The sequence below is a fragment of the Lynx rufus genome, unplaced genomic scaffold (genome assembly GCF_022079265.1).
Source record: "Lynx rufus isolate CCGP_SWC_20201006 ecotype Redwood Valley unplaced genomic scaffold, mLynRuf1.p SCAF_7, whole genome shotgun sequence".
NCBI classification, from domain to species: Eukaryota; Metazoa; Chordata; class Mammalia; order Carnivora; family Felidae; genus Lynx; species Lynx rufus.
The window spans coordinates 130,960,520-130,970,519 of NW_025814889.1; positions in this window are offsets into that span (position 1 = coordinate 130,960,520).

Genomic DNA, 10,000 nt, shown 5'->3' on the forward strand with positions numbered 1-10,000 from the left:
TCCCCCGGGAGGCAAAAATCACCTCGATTGAGAACCACTGCTTTAGGAGCAAATAACAGTTGAGCACAGCAGTCAGAAACAGTGTAGACCAGGACTCCCAACGTGGAGGGGATCCTTCATCACGCCCCCTCCCCCTGGAGGCTGAGTTTAGCCGTCCAGAAAGCTCCTTCCTTTTATACTTCCTTTTTATGCTTTCAAGCCTCATTTTCTCTCCTGGAAACGTCCCCACCTCTTTGCTTCAGGGAGGGGGCTTCGTCTACAGATGCATGTGAGTTCGGATCTGGCTTCTGTCTCAGCTGCCCCGTACAAGGCTGCCTGACCTTGGACACTGCTGAGCCTCTCTGGGCCTCAGTTTCTTCATCGTTAAAAAGGGAGTCATCATACTTTCCTTGAGTAATACGGGGATTAAATGAGAGAATGCACTGAAACCGCTTAGCTTGGTGCTGGGCACAGAGTAAATATCAAGTGTTCCTGTTATTTTTTTATTTTATCTTATTATTTTTTAATTTTTTTTTAATTTATTTTGAGAGAGTGAGAGCAGGGGAGGAGCAGAGAGAGATGTTGGCAAGGCATCCCACGCAGGCCCCACACCGTCAGCGCAGAGCCCAGCTTGGGGCTCGAACTCACGAACCATAAGATCATGACCCGAGGCGAAATCAAGAGTAGGACGCTTAACTGACTGAGCCACCCAGGTGCCCCCCTGTTTTTGTTTTCTTTTTTAACGTTTATTTTTTTATTTTTTTCAATTTTTTTTAACGTTTATTTATTTTTGAGACAGGGAGAGACAGAGCATGAACGGGGGAGGGTCAGAGAGAGAGGGAGACACAGAATCGGAAACAGGCTCCAGGCTCTGAGCGGTCAGCACAGAGCCCGACGCGGGGCTTGAACTCACGGAGTGCGAGATCATGACCTGAGCCGAAGTCAGACGCTTAACCGACTGAGCCACCCAGGCGCCCCTAACGTTTATTTTTGAGAGAGCGGCAGCAAGGCAGAGAGAGAGGGAGACACGGAATCTGAAGCAGGCTCCAGGATCTGAGCCGTGAGCACAGAGCCCGACTCGGGGCTCAAACTCACAAACCCTGAGATCTGGACCTGAGCTGAGCCACCCAGGTGCCCCGCCCCCTGTTGTTGTTTTTTTTTTAAAGGACTTTTACTTAGATGGCATGTGGAGTGCCTCCTGTACGTCTGCGTTCAGGGAGAGGGGACAGTGAATAGGAGAATTATGTTCCTGCCCTGGTAAAGCTTCCCAACCAGGGAGTAAAACTGGCCCGTGCTACCATATTTCCAGAAGGAAGGGAGTAGTACCGGGAAGTGATGACAGACTCCTGTTAGAAGTGAGAAAAACAAGATCGGAGAGGTTGAGCGATTTGCCCAAGGGCACACAGCTAGTTTGAGAGCGGGGCCTCACCTGCAGTTAGAAATTGCAGGGGAGACGCCGCCCCCAGTGGGTCTTGCCCGGGGCGGTTTTCCAGATTTCACGATTAAGGGAGAATGGAGTGTAACGCAGGGTTTGGACACACCAGTGACAAGCTCAGGGAGGACAGCCACGTGGCTCCCAGCTCCGCGAGGAGACCCTCTGAGCTGTGGGGTTCTGAGCCAGGGGTTCAGCTAGGCTCCCCTTCCCTTCCCTGGGTCCTCCTCCCAGCAAGGAACCCAGGCTGATCCGAGCTGAGACTTTTCCTCCTGGGAAGGTCCTGGATGGGTCTGGACAGGTTCAGAGAAGGGCCCAGAGGCGGGAGAAAGGAAATTGAGCCTCACCTTTCTAGGATTCCCAGAGCCGCCTTTTTGAGGAGTTGGCCGGGCTCCGCCCTCGGCCCCTTCAAGTCTGAACTCCCAGAATAATTAACCACTCACTGCAGGGTCCTGGCCTCTGCCAGAGCCCATCCTACCCACCGGCTGTGTTCCCGGCAGGAACTTGCCGCCCTGGATAACAAGGATGATGAAATTTTCGTCCGCTTGGCAAATATTTGCCGGAACACCCCTCCTGTGTCAGGGACAGTCAGAAGTTTCCCAGCCTCGTCTAACCGGCTGCACTGGGACATGTTCACTCCTTGGATCGTTGCCACGAGGGATCAGGGCCCGAAGCCCCCACCCTGCACACGGCGGACTGAATAATGAATCGGTCCCGGGGCCGTGGAAGCAGGGCTGCACGTGGCCCCCCGAAAGGTCTGCCTTCCAGATCCTTCAGGCCGGGGCGGGGCTCAAGTCGCCCAGGCTGAGAAATGAGAGCAAATTCTAGATGTGATGTCAGGTAAGGTAAAGTTCACAACAATATCAGGTGTCACTCCCACTGGAATCACCCAGCTATACGAGCACAATAGAGGTTTATTCTTAACTCGTGGGGAATGAGTCACTCAGGAAGAGATGAGATTTTTAGGTTACCGAAGCTTTATCATTTTAAGCACCGAAAGGTTTAACATATTTACCTGTTGGAGGGGGAGCATGCTATACCGGGGGCCCCTGAGCACTCAGCGGCTTTACTGATACCTTCTGGGGGCGCTTTGCCCCTAAACTAAATGGCCCCAACTGCCGTGTGACTCTCCAGGTCCTTGCAAGTCTGGATTATTCTTGCTGACTGTCCTTCCCGGTTACTGGCATGTTCTCCAGAGTCTCTGCCTGCTTCTTTCTAGGTGGGCCCACGCTCTCTGGGTAACAGATAAGCCATTTCGGTGGCTTAACCCACTTTGCTCAACCAGTCGCTCTCAAATCTGGGCCCCCAGCAGCTCGCTGGGCCCGGATCCCTATTTATTTCAGACCCCCGTGCCCGCTGCCTGCTGGTACCCTAACCCTGCTCCCCTGTCCATGTTCCCTGTCTCAGGACGCGAGGCCACCACCCCAGACCTGGCAGTGAGTCTCCAGATTCTACCTCCGTGGGTCTAACCCAGTACCTGCCTCACAGGATCAGATTTATACAAAGAACTGGGAACAAAGCCCAGCCCAGGAAGCACCACATAGATGCGTTATTACTGTAACTGACATGCTGTCCTGCCCCTCACTCCTGCCTCCCTGTGACGGCCTATACACCCTCGACGGTGCCTATCTTATCTATGGTTCTCCTCCTGGCCCTAGCACCGTGACTGACGTGCACAGGTCTTCGTGAATGTTTGCCATCCACATCCATACCCTGGCGGGGCTGAGAGAGACCCTAATAATCCCTCCTATTTACCCAGCACCTTCCTTGCCAGGGAAGATGCTAAGTGTTTTTGTATTCATTGGATCCGCAACCCTGAGAACTCGTGTTCTTCTCCCCCATTTTACAGGGAAGGAGCGTCGGGGCTTAGAGAGGGGGCAGGACGGTTAGGGCGAGGATCGGAGTCCTGGAGGCAATGAGGACACGGCCCTGATAGTTCGCCGAAGGCACGAGCCACGCTCCAGAATGTGTGGCCCAGAACGAGGCAGGAGGGGCCCGCAGGAGTCCCCAGGCCAGGGTATCAGCGAGGCTTCCCGGGGCTGGTGCGTGGGGATTTATTCCCCCACCGAGGCTGGTTGTGTCTGCTCTTTCCTCTTCCCCTGCCAGCGTCTGCTTCCCGGCACAGACTTTCCCCATTTCTGAACCGTGAAAGGTTTGAAACGCAGTTACAAGCCCATGAAGAGAGCAAATCAAGTAAACGGCCCAAGAGTTTCCGTTGTGGGTGCAAGGCATGGGCTTTTGATGCTCGTGTAACCCCCGGGCTAGATCACGAAAAGAGAAAACCTCACCCCAGGATGGGTACGTTTTTAAGGCTGCCCGGTTGACTTTTAAAAAAAAAGAAAGCAAGAAAGCAGGTAGGTAATGAGTTCTGCTCACCTGGGTTTCTTTCTTTCCCTAGGGTTCCGGGAAGCACCCCTTTCTCTCCTCTCCAAGAGGGTTGGGGTGCAACGTGGTAGGTAAGCGCTCCCCCCACCCCCACCTGTGGAGGACCGGTTAGGGTAGGAGTTCGGTACCAGACCCATGACGGCTCTTCCGACAGCCCGCGGCTACAAACGCGGTGCCTGTGGCTTCACACGATTCTGGGAGAGGTGAGGTGCGGGATGTGATGGGCAGGGACAGACAGAAACAGCTAGAGACCGCCGGGGGCCAGGCAAGGACTTCCGGCCACCGGGAGCTGCTCTGGGCACCGCTGGGAGCAGAGCTGGAGACGTCCCCTGGGGAGGTATGTGACCTCTGGCTTGCCCACCCTCACTCCCCGCTGGCTCCTCGCTCCCCTGGCCCTGAGCAACTTCTCAGGTGCCTGGTTGCCCTTCATGGGCCTGGTACTCATGTCCGGCCTCCGCCAGCTCCCATCTGACAAGAGAATGCCACTAAGAAATGCAGAAGAGGGGCGCCTGGGTGGTTCCGCTGGTTGAGCGTCCGACTTCAGCTCGGGTCACGATCCCGCGCCTCGTGGGTTCGAGCCCCGCGTCGGGCTCTGTGCTGACCGCTCAGAGCCTGAAGCCTGCTTCGGATTCTGTGTGTGTCTCTCTCTCTCTCTCTGCCCCTCCCCTGCTGGTACTCTGTCTCTCCCTCTCAAGAATAAATAAAACATCAAAAATGTTTTTTGAGAATATAGAGGAAATGACGGAATTAGAAAAAAAAATCACAATCCGGCAATCTCCATAGTACTTATTATACCAAGAATCATCAATGGGGGCCCCTGGGTGGCTCAGTCGTTTAAGCGTCCAACTCTTGATTTTGGTTCAGGTCATGATCTTGGGTTCGAGGCCTGCATGTTGGGCTCTGGGCTGACAGCGCAGAGCCTGCTTGGGATTCTCTCTTTCTCTCTCTCTGTCCCTCTCTGCCCCTCCCCTGCTTGTGCGCTCTCTCTCTCCAAATAAGTAAACTTAAAAGAAAAAAAGAACCATCCACGAATATCAAAATTAAGGATGAGATAAATGTGTTTGCTGGAAAATAGGATATTAAGAGAGCCTCAGCGTATCTCCCCACCAAGATGCTGAGACACCCAAAGCGCGAGAGAGGAACTGTATTGATCAGCGGCTTGACTGACACCGCGTTAAGTGATCAGTTCACCTTACCAGTGATGGCATAAACTGACAGGTGTACCTCGTGCCGGGGGGGCCCTGAGCGCACAGCCTCGCCGCTCTGATATTCCTGCCAAACACGCACACAATGAGGGTAATCGTCAGGAAATCTCAGACAAACCCAAACTGAAGGCATTCTACAAAATACACAGCGTCTTCCCCCCAAAAATGGGAGACGGAGCAAGACCGAGGAATCATTCCACATCAGAAGACTAAAAGCAACAGGCCAGCGGGATGGAACCCTTTCTGGAGGGGAGCCTCAAGTACTCCCCGCCTCCCTTTGGCCGCAAAGGACATTGGCAGGACAACTCGTTTCCTGACGCGGGTAATTGTACCTCGGTCACATTAAGAGAGAACGTCCCGATTTGTAGATCACCCTGAAGAGTTGAAGGGCGAAAGGCCACTAACGCCATGACTTCCTCGCCAACGGTTCAGAAAAACGAGAAAAGGAGGGACAGAGAATGAAAGAGCACATGTAGTAAAAAAAAAAAAAAAAAAAAAAGTGAACGTTTGGTGACTCTTGAGTGAAGCCTCCGCCAGTCTGGTATTATTTTTGCGGCTTTGCTCGAAGTCTGAGAGTGCTGCAAAATAAAATGCTATTTTTTAAACGCAGGCTCTTCTGATCCGGTTCCAGCCAGGGCTGCCAACGGCACCCACATTCTAAAACGAGGTGCTAGACCTTCTAAAGCAGCGCTTCCAACCCAGGTGGCTGGGAACTAGTTTTAGGAGCCTCGGGAGACCGTGCCTCCCACCTACGGCGGAGACAGACGCCATCGGGAGCAGCTGGCAGGCAGAGGGGGGCTCTCTCCACAGGGAGGTGTTGGGGTGCTGTGGGTCTTTACTTCTCCCGCCCCGTGGGGGGGGGTGGTGCTCCCCTCCCTGAAGGCTGAGTAAGAGGGTTTTCCACGAGGCCATCTGCAGAGCCTGGCCTTTGTGCCCTGGATTGGGGGTTGGGGGCACAGGCGTGGCAGGGGGGCACAGGGGTGGCGGTGGCACTCAGAGGCTAGGCGGGACCCAAGCCTGGGAAAGCCTGCAGGCGGGAAGCGAAGCCGGCAGGCTGGTCCGAGGTGGAATGGGATGTACGGGGTGAACCCCGTCAGGGCCGGGCCTTGGCTTCCAGGGGGCCAGCTGAGGACCTGGGTCAGGAGCCGTGACTTGCTGCTGTGCCCAGAAGAGACTTGATGCAGGGCCAGGACACAAGGGGAGTGGGCAGTGGCACCCGGTGGGAGGTGGTCCTTGAGTAGGGTGTCCCAGAGGAGCCCCTGCCCAGGAAGGAAAGTACAGTGTGAGCCTCTCCTAGCAGTGGGGGCTCCAAAGAACCCTCGAAACAGTCCTTCAGGAAAAAAAAAAACCTAGCCAGCTTGGGTCGTTGCTCTGGCGAGAACCAAGCCACCAGAGGACGTGCGCCCCAGGCGAGGGAAATCTTCCCTTTCTTTTCCCATCTTCATTCCCCACCAGCCACCGAGGAGAGGAGGGGGAGGAGCAGGGGACTCTGGGGGCGCACAGAACACCCCGAGGGGGTCCCCCCTGTGTAAACGGGCAATCACCATGGCAGCTCCCTGTTGGGTTGAGATGAAAAGAGATAATCCGTGAAAGTGCATGGCGCAGAGGTGGGCCCATGGATGTGCTCATAAATGTCCCTGGGGCAGCCGAGGGGGGCAGGGGGATGGGCAGTAGATTCCTGGTTCCTTGTGAGTCCTAATTCAAGCCCACCGACTGTCAGGGCCCCAGTTCCCGGGAGCTGAGCTGCGAAGAGTACCGGCAGGAGCAGACGGACCGCGTGGGCCTGCCTGGTGGTTGGGGGCGCGCCGCCGGTGGAGGCGGGATGCGGCTCCACGGACCCGGGCGGGGTGGCGCGCCCTCTGCCGCCGGCCCCCGGGACGAGGTCCAGACCCCTGGCTGAAGAGGGCAGAGCCCAGGCTTGAGGACCCGGGGGAGGGGAGGAGAGGAGGGGAAGAGAGGGGAGGAAGGGAGGAGAGGGGAGGGGGGGGGAGGGCAGTGTCGCGGCCAGGCCCGACGGCCCTTTGGTGCAAACTGGAGAGAAAGGCGCCCCTTCCTCCACACACTCGACGGCCTTTTCGCGGTGCGAATGGCGCCCCCTGGAGCCTGCAGAAATTATGGGCCGGCTGTGTGAGCTCTTCCTGGCGAAGGTCTGGGGCTCCTTGATTCTGGAAACTCTACAGTCCAGCGCTGGCGGGGGGGGGGGGGGGGGGGGGTGCTGGCTTGGTGAATGTTGCCCATCAGAGGAAGGTCTAGGTAAAAACATCGAGGCATCTTTGTTCTCTAACAAATATTCAAGTTTACGGATCAGTTGTGCCGACTCTCTGAGCCCCATCTGTAAAAATGGGCACAATAATACTGGCCTAGGCTGGAGTGATACTTCTAGTCCCAGTAAGTGGTCAGTTATAATAGCTACCATTGGGGCGCCTGGGTGGCGCAGTCGGTTAAGCGTCCGACTTCAGCCAGGTCATGATCTCGCGGTCCGTGAGTTCGAGCCCCGCGTCGGGCTCCGGGCTGATGGCTCAGAGCCTGGAGCCTGTTTCCGATTCTGTGTCTCCCTCTCTCTCTGCCCCTCCCCCGTTCATGCTCTGTCTCTCTCTGTCCCAAAAATAAATAAACATTGAAAAAAAAATTTTTTTTAAATAATAGCTACCATTTAGTGCATGAAAGAGTGCTAAGAAGTATGAATAACGTTATGATGTAAATATCGCAAAAGCCGTAACGTAGGGGGTTGGAGAGGTTGTGTAACTGGCCACCATGTCTCACCGCCAGGGAGACGGGGAGTCCCCCCCCTGGACCACTGGCCTCTGAAAGTCTGTCCGAATACTTCTGGCTCGTCAGGACACACTCCCCCTGACTGAATATGCCTTGTTTCTCTCCTCAGGTGACCTGAAAAGGTGACTCAGACGCAGGAGGCAGAACTGATGGCCAAGGCAGCGACTGGATTGGATCTGATGTAAACACAACAACAAAGAGTCGAGGCTGATCAGAATGTTCTGACATCTGAACGTGGGGAGGGGAGGGCTGAACCCCAAATCCCCGCAGGGCTGAGTGACATCTTAGCCACGGAACTGACGGCTGATGTGAGACAAGCCAGGGATGCTGCTAACGCGACCCTCACAACAGCGTGAGCCGGATACAGTTTAGAAGCGGGGAAACTGAGGTGCAGAGAGGTTAAGCGACTCTGCCAAGGTCCCCTGGCTAGCAAGCCACAAAGGTTGGCTGGCATCCTTGTCTGGGAGCCTGTGCCCCTTAATCAATCACCTCTCCTCCTCTCTCGCTTGCCTTCAGAAGCCCAGTTTAGAGCCTTATTAAAAAGCACCCGAAAGTTGCTGTTCCCAGAAGGGGACAGCAGGGGGCGGTGTAACCAGCAAGCATTTGAAGTTTGGCTCGCGTCCTGGGTAACCATCATCCTGAGAAACTGTCTAAGGGGCGTTTGTGGTTTTGTCCTCTAAACGGGGAAGACACACACACACACACACACACACACACACACACCTAGGAAGAGTGCCAGTCCATAATCAGAAACAGGACCGTCTGGGCTTCCATGTTTTGTCAAAGCCACTCCAATTCACCTCCCCGACCCGAGGTCCCCTCTAAAGCAGGGACCACGACTGACGTCTTCACTTCCGTGTTTCAATGTCTGGCACGTGGTGGGCATTCAACAAACAGTAAGGCACCGAGTGATGGTTGGTGGGAGCGAAGGGTGTCAGCCCTGTGACCACACTACGGTGTCCTCATCTGATGACCGGGTTAAGGACTCAGCTTCGGGCCTCCGCGGGAGGCAGGGTGGTTATTGGCTTGGGCTCCAGAACCCACGACGAGACCAGGTTTGGAGGCTGCCTTGCGCTCGGCAGCCAGTTCCAGCACGACCTGTGAAGGCTCACGGTCTTGGAGCCACGGTCCCGTCTTCTGGAGGACGGAGGTGGGAACGGATCGCGTCCTGCTGAGCCCCACGTCGGGCTCTGTGCTGACAGCTCAGAGCCTGGAGCCTGCTTCCGATTCTGTGTCTCCCTCTCTCTCTCTCTCTCTCTCTCTCTCTGCCCCTCCCCTGCTCATGCTCTGTCTCTGTCTCTCTTTCTCAAAATAAACATTAAAAACATTAAAAAAAAAAAAAAAGACTGAAGCATCCAGAAGGTGAGAAAGTTAAGGACAGCTTCCCCTTCAGCCCTTGTCCCTCCCTGGTCCCAGAGGACCACCCTGCAGTCCCCTCCCCTCCCCACCCTGCAGTCTCCATGATGGCAACAGTCCCAACTCCAAGTTGTCTGGCTTAGAAGGGGGCGCACACAACCAGTCCCTCTCTCCCTCCCAAATTACAGATGGGAAAGCTGAGACCTTGCCCAGTACCTCAACCCACAAAAGCCAAGATGAAACCCAGTTCTCTCGACTTTGATCCAGTGCCCCTTCCACCCTCTTCCCTAGAAACCTTTCCCAAGGAGCACTGACAGCCCATGGCAGGGGAGCAGGAAAGGGGCCTTGGTGGCGGAAAGGCACCTGGAGCCCACCTGGGTCCTTGCTGGCCTGCCACTCACCAGCCGTGTGAGTCAGGGGGGTCACTTCACATCAGTGTCCTCATCCGTACAATGGGTACAGTAATACCAGCTCTCACAGGGCTGCTGAGAGCTTCAGGGCCAAATACAGACATACAAAGCATCTGGAATGTAGTGGGTGGTCAGTCGACTTTAAGCCCAACTATGTTGTCCTCAACTTATGTTGGCAAAGAACCCAGCCTCCCCCCTTCATCCCCCGCTTCACCCCCCCCAACCCAAAGAGCAGTATGAAAGAATCTTGGAAAACAGACAACAGGTGAGTGCTACAGAATCCTGAGAGCAAACGTTTCTCCCGGCACCAATTGTTTAATAACCTAAACTGGAGCAAGAGAAAACAGTTCTCGGAAGAACACGCAGGAGGAAGGAGCGCCGATTTGGGGTAGCACTCACTATTGCCCCACTGACCTCGAACTTGACCTTCCCCAAACACGGTGATTTGGCCAAAGGGCTTC